The 14,671-nt window shown below is 38.8% G+C and overlaps 1 protein-coding gene across 2 annotated transcripts in view; it reads right to left on the bottom strand.

The window, feature by feature from the left end:
• The window catches only part of LOC114658133 (tetraspanin-9-like), a 318,249-nt gene extending 312,781 nt beyond the window's left edge, over positions 1-5,468 (bottom strand). For both annotated transcript variants that reach the window (XM_028810215.2, XM_028810207.2), the window contains exon 1: positions 5,102-5,468. The gene's annotated coding sequence lies outside the window, so the exon portion shown is untranslated. The remainder of the gene's footprint in view (positions 1-5,101) is intronic.
• Positions 5,469-14,671: the final 9,203 nt, after the last annotated feature.

Here is a 14,671-nt window from a genome sequence, read left to right as displayed (position 1 = left end):
AGAGCTGTGGACCCACACTGGATCTTTCATATTTTGACCATAAGTTACAAGCTGTACTCGCTGGCCAGGGGCTGATCTAGAAAGTACAGTAGTTTACATACTTGGGCACTTTCTAAGGCCTCATCCTTTACCTTAAGGAGGAGCTGGCATTCTTACTGTATCGACTGCTGGGTGACATTCACTCTAAGGTACCTAGTCACTATTTTCTCATGACTGCATTGGTGGCCCAATAAAACTTGTGATATAAGAAGTATATATATATATATATATATATATATATATATATATATATATATATATATACACACACACACACACACATAGTAGACCCCCGCAAAGTCGCGGTTCACATTTCGCGGCCTCAGTCATTCACGGATTTTTCCTTAGAACCTAACTAATAATTGTTAGCGGAAACCGCAAATATCCTCCACAATTTTTATGGCTTTTTTCGTGCCAATACTGTACTGTAGAGAGAACAGGAAGCAACTGTAGAGGAAACATAGCTTGGGATGGTGAAAGTAGCCAATAGAATTTCAAACTGCAGCTCCCAGCAGTGGCTCTGATTGATCTTCTGTTGAGTGTTCAGAGACTTTTGGGGGTCAAAGGATGTCAGCGCAGCTTTTAAAAAGGGGACCAGTGACCAAAAGCAAAAAAAAAGTTTTCCTAACCGTTCCCAAGGCACATTTTAAAGTTCGTGGTGAAAGGGCTTTTTCCGTCTGTGCACCCAGGCTCTGGAACTTCTTACCTTTAGTGGTTAGGCAAGCCACTTCAGTCGCCACATTCAAATCACACCTAAAAACACACTTCTTCACATTGGCTTTTAATTCTTAACCTGTCTTATTTCCACTTGCTTTTTGCTATTTCTCTGTTTTATTGGATCCCCTGACCTGCTTTTAGTGTCTCTGTTTTAATTCTCTCTTAATGTTTGTTTTTAATATTTTGCTTTTAGTCTTGCTTGTTTTAACTGTACAGCGCTTCGGTCAGTTGTAATGCTGTGTTTTTAAGCGCTTAACAAATAAAAATGGTATGGTATGGTATTTGTGTTTCAAGTTCCTGTCTCTCTGCCTGCCTTTTGTTGGGTAACCTGTAATTATTCTTTTTGTCCTTGATTATTTCGTGGTTGGCGTCAGTATTGTCTGCCGTCTGCCTGTGTACATGAGGACTGTAAGTGGATTCATGGCCATCCTGCAAAGAAAGAAGCGCTCCTGAACCCGTCTTCACAATTTCAGGAATTAGCGGTAGGACTATCTCTACATTCCCATTCAACGTGCGGATCTCTGGACTATCTATTTTCATCATTATATTTCATCTGTTGCCGTTTTTCATGAACGTTGTTCATGATTTTTTGTGTGTGTTTTGTTGGTGCTTTGTTGTAATTAATGTGTAATCGCTGTAAGGGGAACAGGGGTGGTATCGTTGTTTTCATTTATTTCATTTGTTTTCATTACATTCTTTATTTGCTGTTTGATTACCGGTTTGCTTTGTTTTTGTCTCTGTTTGTGAGTGTGTGTGGGTCAGGCCAAGGTTGGGTGCGTCTCTGGAATCTCCACCATAAAAATAAATAAATCACCGTCTTTTAAACGGTGTGAATCTTAGCAGCACCGGACCACTACAGCGTTATGCATTTCTTCTTGCTGCTGATTGACTGTGATGCATCTTCAGCTGAGTGTTCGTGTTTTCTGTTTTGTTCCTCTTAACCCTTAAACTGCCACAACCAGCTATAGTCATTTTCCAGTGCCATTTGCGAGCACACAGGAGCTGATCAGTCAGTGCTGTACATTTGTTGAGCTGTCAGCTCATGACCACTGCCAGCCCCTTGTGAGCAGGGGGGCTGAACGCACCCCTAGAAGACACGGACTCTCCTCAAAAAACCCATCTTAAAAAACGCTGATAGACTACTTTCACATTGCTCCCTTACTTGCGGCTGCTCTGTCACGTGATATGCTTCTCGTAAGACGCTACGCATACTTAAAAGCCTGAACAGCACCGGTCCTTTTTGGCTGATTACTTTGTGTCTCTCTCCTCCCCCAGACATCCTCTGCTCTTGTTGGGGGTCCCGCTCCCGTTGTGCTCCCCTATGATGTTTGTCTATTCTTTAATCGAGAACTAACTGCATACTGAGATTGTTTTACTTCTGAAAGAGACATGTTTGTTTGAAGTGTATGAATAAAGTGTTTGTCTGTTGTGACTCAGACTACGAATGCCATGAATGTAATTACCCCGATCTACATACTGTCAAATAAACGAACCACACGCCATGCCGCAATATTAGAGGCTTCGCCTCTGACGCTGACGTCCGAGGTTCGATTCCCGACAGGGGGTGCAGTGAGTGTGTACGCCTGATGAGCCCAGAATTAGGGCGAAACATGTGTCGCGTACTCTTTACATTATTTGACAGTAAAACTTGGCAACATTCTATGATCTGCTTCTCGCAACTGAAGAGGGCACCGTGGCGGATGTTTGCTGATCTTGCAGACCAACCACAAGCGTTACCTGGTAGGTAACCACCCATACAATCAGACTGTGACTCAGACTACGAATACCATGAATGTAATTACCCCGATCTACATACTGTCAAATAAACAAACTACACGCCGTGGAACAACGCAAGAGGCTTCACTTCTGACGCTGACGTCCGAGGTTCTTAATAAACAGAGTTTAAAAAAAGTGTGGAAACATTTTGAATGTCCCTTGTGTATATGTGTGTGTGTGTATATATATGTATATATATATGTATATATATATATATATATATATATATATATATATATATATATATCTGTTAACATCTCAAGTATTAGCACTCATTTTAGTTATCTAAAAATAAAGTTGATAACCCAACATGAACAATATAAAGAGTGTCAGGTACAATCTGAGTTCATCTCTTCTTCCACCAGTTGACAGCCATACCTTCTGACAGAGTGGAGGATTCTGCATTCTTAAAGAGACAAAAAAAAGGCAGATGGAGAAATGAAAGAAGACCTCTTCTGTGATTTGTACAGCTCTGACATTGTTAATGAGAAATGATCTCAACTAAAACAAGGTCAGAAGCCTAGACAAGGTCACAGACAGGAATATCCTACTAGAAGGTCCTGGAATCTGAAAGGATGACGTCTATCTATGTATACAAAATGCTAAGGTCTGTTTGTCATACGATTACCCACAAATTAATGGCGCTAAAACCTTGATTTTGGTCTTAACCGAAAGCTTATAATCTGATACATTACAGAAATTCAAACAATTTTAGATAGTATCAACATTGTTGGCATTGTTCTGACGAGCACTAAAGTTCATTGTAATTAAGGTATGATCCCCACAAGCCTATCAATTGATAATCTCCCAGGACACAGTACATACAGTACATGCACTTTTTTGTGTTTAGTTAAGGTCATTTTTGTGTCATTTATTAAGTCATGAATGAAAATGAAATAAAATGCAACATCATCCTTAAAAAAAGCAAACATCATACATGGTTCTTAGAAGCAGGGTTGCAAGATATGCGGTTTACATGCCAAACTGCGTTATTATTTGAAAGCATTGTGTGCAAAAATTTAGATGTGGTGGTGTGCAGTTTTTATGTTCTATTTTAAAAGGTAATGTGTGGCCACCCAAATGGTAAAACTCCAAGTGGGACTAAAAACTTTGATAGCAGCAAAACTCAAAGGGGGAAAGACATCAGCAGTGGAAAAACTTCAAGGGGAACCCAACCTGGACTTCTACAGTCCCAAGACTCCCCTAGTTGTCAACTTTGTCATTCATTGGGCTGGTCCACAGTGCCATTAGGTGGGTTTTCAGCCATCATTGGGCTGGAAAATTTTCCAGGAATTGGCAACACTGAATAGAAACCTTAACCATGATAAAGGAATAGCCATTGGCACCAGAATTGTGGTAATAAATCTCTTTCAAAGCATAAACTGAAGCTAAAGCCATCACTGGATAAATCATTGGCGAGAATTTTTTGTTAACTCGCATGGATCTGTCTACTGAAGACCAAACAGTGCCTTTTAAAGTGAAGAAAAGGCAATTCCCGATTTGCCTGGCTTTCGCAATGAGCATTAGCAAAGCTCATGGACAAGCAGTCAGCCTTTTTTTGGATTTGCCTTTTTTTCCCTCATGGATAACTCCATGTGGCATTTTAAAGGCTCTGTAAATATGATGAAAATAAACTAGTGATAAAAGACACTTCTCTTCAAGGAAAGGTCACCGACCGCTTTTTTACACAAATATCGTTGTAGAAAAAGATGTTCTGTAATTATTTTTGTGCTGTATTTTCTTTGGCTTGCATATTTATAATTGTATTGAATTTACTTTGCTAATTATTAGTTTATGTAATGTATATGTCATGTTTGTATTTTCAATGTAAGTTTTTTTTCATTATTTCATTAGTACATTAATACATAAATAGAACTGACACTTATCAATAGACTGAACTGTATTGTTCACATGAAAAGCTCCCAGGCGGTGTTAACAGTCAAAGGCCCTAAACTGCAAACAGCCAAATGTGGGGACTAGCAGCTTGTCACACCTGGTCTGTATAGGAAACTTTGAAATCACGTGCATTCTTTGGTATTTTACTATTTAATGAAATGCTCGCATATCACGGTAAACGCTACACGTATACCTTTCCAAATATTAAAATGCAAAAACACAGACCATAAATGATGCCTCGAAGAAATTTCGGGATGCTTCAGAAATGTGCAAATGAAGACAGTGTGACTTGTTTTAGGGCTGGATGCTACAGAAAGAAGAATAAAGTAGAAGAAGGTGTCGGATGTGAGATGTGCAAACGTGCGTTAAAAGCACACGGCCACAAGCATCCCAGTAGGCGGACGTCCAATAACGCACGGGCTTACTGGGAAATGCCCCTGAAACGAGCCTGCCAGGCAGCATTTCTCTCCTTTCCCGTAACTCTTCCGTTCGCTTTGATGAAGTTCGCATTATTCTCGAACGGGATTGTCATTCTCATATATGAGATAGTTCGCAACTTCCCTTTTAAACTGCGTGATTTTACATCTCAGTCAACTACTTAAACATGTAGAACGTGATTTTTTTTATAGAAAACTACAAGAAAGAATCATAAAAGTGAAAAACGGAACATTACCTTTGAGAAATGGCTTCTCCCAGGAGAGGTACTTCAAATCTTTCCAGTTTCGTTGTTTATTGCCTGTCCGTGGGTTTTAAAAGTTTTTTTTTTCCTTTAAACGGCCCGTACCCAGAATCGCAACAAATGCAGTTATTGTGTTTTGCTTCCTCTGTTGAAAGTGTAACGAATGCGCGATGGAACGAATTGCCGTTTGGTTCCCTTTAGTTTTGTCTTGATTTGTTGTTTTTTTTTTGTCTTTTTTTTCTAGCTTAGTAACACTTTTATTGCTTCCCTACTTGTTGAATAATCACTGATTCCCTGGATTTTTTTTTAAAGATGGAAGCGGAAATGGAGCTCAAAAGGCCGAGGGGGAGGTAAGGGGGGCTCGTGCTGACTCCTGCCGGGCGGCGTCACACAAGCAGGGACAGAGCGAGCGGTTCGAACGGCCAGGGGAAGCTGCACTTCCGAAAGGCTCCGCACAAAGGCACGTATAGTTAGCCCACTGCGCATTTATTATTTATTTTGTGTGTTTTTTCTAGCCTGCGCAGTGATGAGAAAAAAATACAGCCAAGCAGTAACGGTTGCATTCATTATGCAGTTACATTAATGTTAGCGCTTACTTAATTTAGATTAGATTTTCTTTGGCTTTTCTTTATTTAACTTTGTTCATGTTCATAAAGATATTTTGAGAGGCAGTGTTTAAAGTCTAATTAGGGTTGTTTGTTTTTGTTCAATGGCGAACCAAAGGAATTGGGAAGAATATAATTTTGAATTCTTATTTTTTTTGCCTTTTGTTTCAGTATTACTGTATAGTATTCTACAGTCGTGGCCAGAAGTTTTGAGAATGACGCAAGTATTGGTTTTCACAAAGTTTGCTGCTTCAGTGTTTTTATATCTTTTTGTCAGATGTTTCTGTGGCATACTGAAGTATAATTACAAGCATTTCATAAGTATCAAAGGCTTTTATTGACAATTTATATTAAGTTTATGCAAACAGTCAATGTTTGCAGTGTTGACCCTTCTTTTTTAAGACCTCTGCAATTCACCCTGGCATGCTGTCGATCAACTTCTGGAACAAATCCTGTCAATCCATTCTTGCATAATCCAATTAGTGGAATGGAAAAATGGAAGTAATCTGGAAAGGCATTTCAAAGAGAGACCCCCCCTCCACGTACACTGGGTGTGCAATGCGTGTCAAAATTTGGGATTGATATGAACTTAGTTTTGTCAAGTTTGACTTACTTATATGGAAAGTTACTTGCTTTTAATAAATTCAATAAAATCTTTAAAAAATGGGGTAATATGCAAATTAGAACACAAGTGATCCTCATAACAAAGCCAGATGGCCAACCTATCACTGTCACCTAAGAAATACAATAGTACAAACTACAAGGCAAAATGCAAGGACAGATTATACCACTCATTAAATATAGAACTATCACATATGAGGATGCATATTTGTTCAAATATATCAAAAACAATGCAGAAACTAATTAAAATACATGAAAAACGACGATATTTGTCCATCAGCTAATTGTAGAACCATGGACACAGGCAGAGTCCTAGATATCCACACGGGGCATCTCTGATTTACATTGTTCAGTTGAATAGGTGGATTTTATTTATTGGTATTTTCTTAGGGTAACGCCTGTGACTTGAGCTTAGAATAAGGTCACCAACCAAGTGTCTTACATAATGCATTTCTAATTATTGTGTTGGTTAGCATCCTCATGCATCAACAATAGCCAGGTTTCCATCCAAGGAGTTTTTGCGAAAAAATATTTAGCGCTTCAAATTTTTTTACCGATATAGCTGATGGAAATGCTAATTATCGATAAAATGTTGTACATGTCAACATATTTTTCCGTTTAACTTTAGCGCATAAATTCCATATCGATACTTCAGATGTCGCAAAAACTACATTGTAAACACTTTTTGTCGGGAAAAAAGGGCTTTAGCGCAAATAAATGTGTCACATTTTCATCACGTGCAATCAAAACGAGAATGGCGGAGCGGTTCGCATGGTCTGATGAAGAGTTTTTTTTTTGATTAAACGTCGTTATTTTGTATTAATTCAAATTTCAGTTTTAATTAAAAACCTTAAGGGAAGCAGGTTACAGTACTAATTCAGTTGTTATCGCACTGAGAAGGGATGTTGAAAGGTAGGCTCACCTGTACAGATGCGATCCTGCAAACACAACTGCATCATGGGCACTTCCAGGAGTGCCAACGCAAATGTCTCATATCATGCACCTGTCATCAACAAGGGCCTGGAGAACAATAGATGGCCACCCTTTGCGATTAATGTAATCGCGGTAGCCTTCCGTCGGGGGAAGAATAGGCACATGCGTGCCATCCAGCGCACCGTAAATCTGTGGCACAAGATGCACCAAGGAATTGCGGTATGCAATTTCATTGGCCTCCGCTACAGTCGGAAGTCTGATATAACGCCGCATTAATTTTTCTTTAATAGCGGTGCACACAGCATATACACATCGATGGACGGTAGTTTTACTAACCCCGAAAGTTTCTCCAACTACTCTATACAGTACTCGGCGCAGGTTGCCAGCTTGTAAAGGGCGATGGCAATCCGCTTTTGGGTTGGAACCGGTGGTTGGTGGCAACCTGTGATGGGCGCAACATCAGGATTGATGAATCCACACAACATCTCAGACGTCGGCCGTGTCATTATAAAATGTTGCAGCCAGAGATTTTCTGTGAAGTGTCTCTCCATCACCTCCTCCCAGAAGGTCTTATTCCGTCGTCTCTCCCATACCCATGGGTTTCGTCGCACTGGGGTACTTTCTTCGAGCTCTAGGGATATCAGACAAGCAACTGCTTCATTCTGCTGTCGTCTTCGGATATTATGTACAATTCCAATTATTTGTGAAACTGAAATAACAGTAAGCTGGCAAATTTCAAAAAACTGTCTGAATAATCTCTCCATTTCTTTGTTTCTTTGTTTAGTGGAGGGGGTGTAACGTGGAAAACAAAAGGTAGATAATTTGCGACATACACAAAATTATGTATGGAAACGGCTCAAGGGCAGATTTTTTTCGCGATACAACAAAACTTATGCGACAGTTCGTTTGGGGTGGGGTGGGGGGGGGGTGACGTCATCACGCACACCATTTTATCGATAAAAAGCCAGTTTGATGGAAACAGGCTGGAGACAGCAAATTTCGCACATTTTTTTTACGTATATTCTGTTTATCGATAACAAAACGTCGCAAAAAACTGGATGGAAACTTAGCTAATGTTTACAGTCAGGTCCATAAGCATTTGGACAGTGACACAATTTTCATAAGTTTGGCTCCTTACACCACAACAATGGATTTGAAACATAGCGCTCAAAATTTGATTAAAGTATAGACTTTCAACTTTGATTCAAGGGGTTTAACAAAAATATTGTATGAGTTGTTTCGAAAAGACAGACATTTTTATACATGGTCTGTCTATTTTCAGGGGCTCAAAAGTATCTGAACAAATTAACATAATCATAGATACAGTGTAATGATCATTTTCTGTATTTGGTTAAAAAGCCTTTACAGTCAAAGACTACCTGAAGTCTGGAAACCATGGCCATCTCTAAGTGCTGCGTTTCCATCCTACTGCTGCTTTGCCAGGCCTTTACTGCAGCCATCTTCGGGTGCTGCTTGTTTGTTGGACTTTCTGCCTTCAGTTTGGTCTTCAGAAAGTGAAATGCATGTCCAATTGGGTTGAGATCCGTTGATTGACTTGGCCATTGAAGAATATTCCACTATTTTGAATTCAAAAGCACATGGTTTTCTCTTACAGTATGTTTTAGCTCATTGTCCTATCTGTTTTGTAGCATTTCAGAATTCATCCCGCTACTTCTGCCAGCACTCATCAATAAACACCAGTGACCAAATTCCATTCACAGCCATGCATGATCATTCCATGAAACTGCCTCCACCATGTTTCACAGATGATGTGGAATTCATTGGATTATGAACCATTTCTTCACTTCTCCATACTCTTCCCTTTCCAACATTCTGGTATATATTGATCTTAGTTTCCTTGGTACAATGAACATTGTTCAAGAGCTGGTCAGGCTTTTAAAAAATGTTTTCTGGTAAAGTCTAATGTGCCCTTCCAATACTTGAGGATTACCAGTGGTTTGCACCTTGTGGTAAACCCATGTCTTTACTTTCATGAAGTCTTCTCTTGATTGTAGACTTTGGCAGTGATAGGTCTACCTCCCTTAGAGTTTTCTTGGTTTAGTTAAATGTTGTCAAGGGGTTCTTCTTCACCAAGGACAGAATTCTGCAATCATCCAGTACAGTTGTCTTCTGTGGCTTTCCAGACCTTCTGGTGTTGCTGAGCTCACCAGTGCATTCATTCTCTTTAAAAATGCACCAAATTGTTGATTTGACCACTCTTGGTGTTTCTTCTGTCTCTCAGATGGGTTTGTTTTGTTTTCTCTGTCTAATGATGTTGTTTTTACGTTCATGGACAGCTCTTTGGACCTCATATTGAAAGATCACAGTGACAGTTTCCAAATGCAAGTTCCACACAGAATCAACTCCAGACCTTCTACCTGGTTAATAGTTAATGTAATAATGAGGGACCTGCTCCCACCTGGCTATGGATCAGCTTGCCAGTCAGCCCCTGCAAAAGGGGTGGGGGTTATGAAGAAAAATGGCTGTCATTCCTAAATAGCTCTTACAATATTTTTGGTAAACCCCTTAAACCCTTTTAAATTAAAGCTGAAAGTCTACATTTCAATCACATAATGATTGTTTTATTTCAAATCCATTATGGTGGTGTACAGAACCATAATTATGATAGTTCTGACCTAACCATATTTACTGAAATCAGCTTATAAATGTTAAACCCAAAGATTTTTGCTAGATTATTCTGGTGTATATCTTGTAGAGTAGGTAGTGTGGTAAGCTGTGTTCTGAGATTTTTTTAAAAAAGGAAGACCGATATTTTAAGGTAGTTATACTCCATAATCATGGCCCATAGAGATTCAGAATGTTATGTATTGATTAGCACATGCAAGTAAGAATTTCACTATACTCTGTACACATGTAAACCTATAAACCTCTCTCTTGTGAAAGCACCTAAAGGAGGTTGGCATCAGTAAGGGCCAAAACGATTGCTGCACCAGTTAGTCTGGCAATTAGTCAACTTGTATTGAACCCAAAAAATGGATGTTAAATCAGCATGTATCTTCTGTGTGTGTGTGTTGGGGGGTTGGGTTTGGTCACAACAGACAGTGGAGTGGCCCCACTTCCAAAATTAAATCCCTTGCCCAGTGACTGTGTGCAGTTTGCATTTTCTCCTGGTGTTTTTTGTTTGTTTTTTTTGTTTCTGTACCCCACTCTTTTAAACATATTTCTCAAGATGAACTGTGCATGTTAAATAAAACAAAAAAATTTATCTTGCATTTAAAAGTGAATTTCAGTTGATATGTGTGTATGTGCACCCTGTGACAAATTGCCATTCCATCCATGATTGGTACCTCTCTTGTGCTTGTGTGGTTATGTCTTTTACTATCAGAATAAGCTTCAGCTCACCAAGAATGTACCGGTATATGGAATGGAATGTAATGAGCCTTGAAATACCCTCTGGTCTTTGCATTAATGCTACATTCCAGGGATTAAGTGCAGCCTGTGTGTTTCTGTTCTGTCAGAAGGAGAAGTGATCCTCGACGAAATGAAGAGGTGTTTCATTTTGAGTGTGGTATTGTACTGAGATATGTAAGGAGGAATGCTTCTACTGAATCTGGACTTTCTAGAATCCTTGAACATATCTTATATTACTATACCCCAATCTTTTAAGTACAGTCCAGAAAAAGTCTTTGCAAAGTGTAGGAAATCTTCACAGTGACATTGTGCTTATAAACATTAGCAAGCAAGAAGGCCACATCTGTTTTCTTTGAAGAAGCAAATAAATGCTTATCCAGGTGTTACCCAGCATTTTCTTATCGGACACAGGGTGACATTCACCTTAAGGTAATGTCTACTATATGTGTTTCTTGGCATACTCAAATCATTTGTCATATACTAATATTACTTAATATCTACTGTTTCTCCCTTCCGTTAATCAATAGGTATTTATTTTATGAAGGGCCTTAACAGCTGTCCAGCATGTGGTTTATGGGGTTGTATTAGAGGCTTTGCTTAACTGGTGAAGATTGGGGGTTGAGGGGGTAGGGGTTTGGGCACATGCAGTTACTAACCTCTCTTAGTCTTCTAACTCTAGTGTTGAGGAGTAGCCCGCATCCAGGCCTTTCTGGAAGTCCCACCCTTTCAGTACCCTTCTCTGTATAAGAAACAAGATAACTGGATTTCGACATTCAATACCTGAACCGCATAAGTTGGAGCCACACTAGGCTGCGGGAGCAACCATTTTGAGACCACAAAATTATTTTTGTCAGTTTCTTCTTTTTTGTGCTGCTTAATTTCAACTTAGCATTGTTCCTATTAAACAGGGTTTAACAACACACAACATAGCTATGGATTTTACTAAGCAGAAACAATCTAAAATATACTATAACATATTTGTAGAATACATTTTTAAATAACAGTGGAACAAAAAGAAACAAGAATCACAGACATTTAAGGTCTTACTCTTTGCTCAGTAATGAGTGCTATACATAGTAAACTGAATTGAATATTCTGGTTTCTTAGCTGGTTTATTTTTTGAGAAGCAGTCCTTCCTGTAGCTTTTTGCTTCTTACAAAATCTGGTATAAAAAGAAATGCCTTTCTTGTAGCAACTTAGACTTAAGATCTGCCTCAGGACAAACTAATTCTACTGTGTTCTTAATTTTCCCATTCTTTGACACTCATATCCTGACTTTAATTGATGGCTAACTCTTACATATCTCACTTATTTGGGAACCTACTAAAGACTGACAAATGTTTACCCCTGTCTTCTCAAAGCCATTACTTATTTTGATCCAATACTCATTAATGCTATAGAAGTCTTTAGGTAAGTAACTTGTAAAGATATGTATAGAAGGTCATTTTTGTCAAGGAGACAAAACTAAAAATGCAAATCATTCAAATCGACAGTCTGCTCCACCTCCTCGTGCAAAAAAGTTGGGGACATGGGAAAAACATGAGAAGGGTATGACCAGCTCTAGATGCTTTCAAAGACTCTTTTTCTATTTCAAGAAAGAGATGGTAGAATATCACTCCTGACACATCCAGGAAGGCTCCCAGATTTCCAGGGTCAGTCCTTTCTGTTCTCATGACTTCAGGATGAGATAAAAGAAGATGGGAACAACAGGAAGGCTGTTGCCTATGACAATCCCTATGGACACTACAGAACTGTCCTAATAAGTTACTCCAGGTACTGCTTGACAAAGACCTTCAGATGGTTCATTATAAATAAAAACAAGGATAATTTAGTGAAAATCCAACTCCCCATCCATGCATAAATAGATGACATCCAGAAAAAATAGTTATATAGTGGCAAATAAAAAGAATCATTAAACATAAACACACAACCATACACAGTTTCACATAGTATGACCACTGGTGTAGCACAAAATTTGTGGCCGAAACTCCAAAAAAAAAAAAAATGTGTATCCAACCTGTCAACTTCTCTGCCTAAGTCAGAAACTGTTTAATAAATTTTAAATTTAAACCCATGCTGTGCATGACCAGTTTGTTGTAATTCAGGGTAAAACTGCTGAAACATTTTGAAATTCAAATGTTTTTATTTACTTATTTCTGTTAAATTAAATATTGCACATCATTATTTCTACCTTGGGTGGCAGGGGTTATGGTCATCTGCGATGGGAAGAGGTGAGCAGGAAAGACAAGGAGAAGTATTCTTTTCTGTCTAGTTCACCACTATGCTTCATTCACGTGATATGATCTGCTCTACTGATGGCAGTGCACCTGCTCTCTCGTCCACTGATGATTTTAACACAGAGATGTTATCTTTAGTAGTCTGGCAAAGGCTTGTTGGACTAGTTGCCTGTTAGTGCATTTTTGTGCCTTACTTAGATTTATTTTTTTATCATGATGGAACACTTCTTCATGTACTAGCTAAATTATGCAGATTTCTAATTTTCTAGGGCTTACCTGTCTGTTGCCTGTGACATTACATGATGCTACACACCATTGTCTGACTGTTTTGTTTTGCCTACAAATGCACAAAATATTTATTTTTATTTTTGAAAATTATATACTTTTGTGGCTGGCTTTGTTGAGGTATCATGAGGAGGTCCTTTGCGTCTGGAATCCCAGTCCTCACGGCAGTTGCAGGGGGCATTCACTATAACAGTGGATCCCACTGGTTCCCAAATTTAATCCCAACCAATTTCTCTTTTTAATTGGACTGCTAACCTAATTAAGTGAGCTGTTATTTCCCAGTTTATGTGTTTTGGGGTTAATGAAGAAATTAAAAAAGTATTTTAATACATTTTAATAAAAAATGAAGCAGTTATATGTGGATTTTTTTACTTTTTATTTATGTTCATTCTGATTTCCATTATGTCTTTCCATTATTGACTAATTAGTGGGTCTGACGCTGAAGCAGTTGCAGCCTTTCATCATTTAATATTGTTCACCCGGGTGTCTGCTTTGATTGTTTTTAATTGGAACTATTAGGATACAATGATGGGAGCAGACTACACAGACAAGAGAAGAGAGAGAGATTAAGAGCATGCACTGATATAGCATGTTGCTGCACCCACCACATGACAAATCACCTCAGGACCCCAAATTAGGACCCAAGTACAGTGTGATGAGTGACACCTCAGCACCACACTAGTTTGAAAGGAATGGAACGGTGTGAGTTTTTTTACACTGGCTGGAGTACCAATCCTGCCACCAAACCCCAAATTTTCCCTTGCAAGTTGGAGGACCTGCTTGCAGAGCTGGATGCAGGTTAATGTCATACCCAGCTCAGAGCAAATGCAGGTTAAGGGCCTTGCTCAAGGGCTCAACAGAGTTGAATCACTTCTGGTATTTACAGGATTCAGACTGGCAACCTTTCCAATTGCCAGTGGAGATCCCTCACCTCAGAGTCACCAGACTACACAGAATAATGGAAAAACAATAGGAAAACAACAAAAAAGTTAAGTAATTAAAGCTATAGCAAAAATAGAAAATTGTAGTTCTAAATTTCTTAAAATGTAAAGAAAAAAACATACTACTTTGCTTTTCTGAATGCCAGAAAAAATACCCAACTAAATGACATCAGTTATTATCAATTATCACTTATTGTGAATCTGGTTGGAACACAAACCTGCTGACACAGGGGTTCCTCAGGACCGAGTTTGGGAACCACTGCCCTATAACAATGAGTGCGACTTGAAGTGAAACCTGTACAGTGGAGCACAGAATAAGGCTATCAAATACATCTTTAGCAAGAAGGAGAACACATCATCCGAAAATAATGAAAAACAGTACAAATTCTTACATACAATTAATTTTATTTAATGGTATCTAGGCAAGACAAAAATGCAAAGTATTACTACCAATAGTTAACTTCTTTCACAAAGCGAATCAACCGTTATGCTCGCTAGCCATAAGCACTGTTAATGCATTTATATTCAGCTACTAGCAAAATACCCGCGCTTCGCAGCGGCGAAGTACTG

This window comes from Erpetoichthys calabaricus, chromosome 1 (genome assembly GCF_900747795.2).
Source record: "Erpetoichthys calabaricus chromosome 1, fErpCal1.3, whole genome shotgun sequence".
Taxonomy (NCBI): domain Eukaryota; kingdom Metazoa; phylum Chordata; class Cladistia; order Polypteriformes; family Polypteridae; genus Erpetoichthys; species Erpetoichthys calabaricus.
Note: the sequence above shows the minus strand (reverse complement) of the source record. Positions and strands in the feature narration are given on the sequence as shown.